Source organism: Triturus cristatus, chromosome 2_1 (genome assembly GCF_964204655.1).
Source record: "Triturus cristatus chromosome 2_1, aTriCri1.1, whole genome shotgun sequence".
Taxonomy (NCBI): Eukaryota; Metazoa; Chordata; class Amphibia; order Caudata; family Salamandridae; genus Triturus; species Triturus cristatus.
In genome coordinates this window covers 696955099-696957424 of record NC_140581.1, presented here as the reverse complement: position 1 = coordinate 696957424, position 2326 = coordinate 696955099, and the positions used below count along the sequence as shown (strand labels likewise).

General features: G+C 48.2%; 1 non-coding gene across 1 annotated transcript; it reads right to left on the bottom strand.

Moving 5' to 3' along the window:
* Positions 1-457: 457 nt before the first annotated feature.
* LOC146865777 (U6 spliceosomal RNA) lies at positions 458-564 on the bottom strand. The gene has a single exon (XR_014977511.1). It is a non-coding gene; the product is annotated as a U6 spliceosomal RNA (small nuclear RNA).
* Positions 565-2326: the final 1762 nt, after the last annotated feature.

The window sequence follows — 2326 nt, the reverse complement described above, 5'->3', positions numbered from 1 at the left end:
CAGCTATTTTCACCTGTTATGTTTTTGGAAGCATACTCCAGACGATGACCAGACGCAATTCAGAACCAGCTCCAGAGAGTTAAACCTTTTCACACATCCTTGAGGAAGACCTGCCATTGGTTGAAACACATTGGTTATAAAATGTTTGCTAACATCCACACTATTCCTTGAAGAGCAACAATATAATTTTTTTTTTTAAATGCAAAGACAGCTGTGGACCCAGATGTGAAGCCGGAGGCAAGGGCGGCCGGCCAAACTGAGCCCCGCCAGCAGCAGCAGGAGTGGAAACCAAAGACAGTGAGGCCAACCCAGACACCGACACCCCACCCCCGAAACCTCCGCAGTACCCTTGGAAGGAGAAAACAGAAGGGAAGGCATACAGAAAGCCAGAAGGCCAAGGAAAAAGACAGAACCAAAGAGTCCCAAACCGAAGACGAAGGACCTCGAACAAAGGAACAGACAGAGGGAACGCTACATGAATATGCATGTCATGCCTGCGCAGGGGCCATGCCAATCACCTGCGCACTGTCCCAATAAAAGGGTATGTCCCGCCGAAGCGAGCACCAGACGGCACAAAACAGAGGACGGGAAGAAGAGGCCTAAGCCACCTGAATGAAAACGCAGACGTCCCCGAACGTTATCTCAAAGCCAACAGAGGAAATGCCGCCTAGACACAGAAAACAGAAGACAGCAGGAACAGAGACACACACCTGGACCCCCCAAAAAGGCCCAAGCAACAACGAGCCACCGGAAGGCCGGCATGAACAACAGACTCATCGGCCACCAAGGACCCCAACGTGGCCCCCAACCCCAAGGACAGGCGTCCGAGGACAACAAGAGGAGAGAAGGGAGCACCCCCCACACCAGATTAGGAGAGCAAAGCCACCAGTCCAAAGATGGAACCAGAACAGGGGAGGAGGAACCAGAGCCCCGCAACTTGCAGGGAAAAGGGCTCAACGAGTCAACAGAAGAAACACCAAGGACACGAGGAGCAGGCAAGCCTATGGAACCACAGCCGTGGAGGCAACCACCACCCCCCGGACCCACAACCAACCCCAAACCGGGGCAGAAGGGTGACCCAGCAGGACCCGCAGAAGAGTCAACAGGGCAGAGAACTGATCTGGAGTGAGAAAACAGGCCCCTGCAAAGCGTTGAACCGGTCTAGAGCAGGGTTTCCCAAACTGTGGTCCGCGGACCCCCAGGGGTCCGTGACACATTCCCAGGGGGCCCTCAGGCCGCAATTTTAAAAGCACAACAAAGTTCCTCATAGAATTAGCAGTTTTCCAGCAACAATAAAAGTGTCAAGATAACCTCAGTGATTGATGTACCTGCTGGAGAGAGATGAGCGTTTTGTTCAGTGGAAGCTTTGACTCATCTAATGTAGCACAGAGGGTTAATATGCCTACTGCAAAGAACGTGTACCATGCATTTAAAAAAAGTGTTTCATGTGCATAGGTTAGTTGGTTATTGCTTTTGTCAGAGAATATTTTGTTACTGTGCAGTTCATAAGTGACAATCGTAATCTAGCACAGTGACCTATTAACTGTCATCACAGAGCTGCTTGCAAACTGCATGATACAAGTTAGAAACATATGTTTTTTCTAAGTCTTTCATTATCCTGATGCTGCTAAAAAGGTTTATTTGGGTGGAAATACATTTTTATTGTTAAAGTCAATACTAACCACTGTGTTATGTTCTGAATCCTGAGTTTGTGCTTCTCCAGACCAAGCACTCCTTAAAAATGCCTACCAGTATGAATGACATGTGAATCCTACACCTTGTAGTCGCATTTGCCTTATATAACATTTTCTATACACTGATTTACACTTATGAATCATTGTCTCTATGGGGCAGATTTACAAGGAAAGTGACTCAGTGTGTGCCGCAAGCCATTTGGCTGCACCGCACTGAGCCACTTTCAAAGCACAGGGATGCGACATATTTAAAACAACATGTCGCATCTCTGTTCTTTCCCCTGCGCTGGGGCACAAGCTGCTGCCATGCACCTGCACAGGCACCCTTGCACCATGGTGCAAGGATGTCTGCGTCGTGGGGAGATTGTTTATGTGCAGGAAGGGAACCCTAAACAATCAGAAATGGCGTTATTCAACTTCTAAGTGTGCTGCATTAGCACACATAGAACTTGCAAAACGTCATTGTTTTACTGATTGTTTATGTGCAGGAAAGGGACACCTTCCTGTACATAAACAATCACCAAAGGTGATTTCCTCTTTCTATGCGTGCTGCAGAACGCAACACGCATAGAAAGAGGAAAAAAACGAGGAGACATAAATACATTTCTCCTTGTTGCGCCTCGCTATGCCTC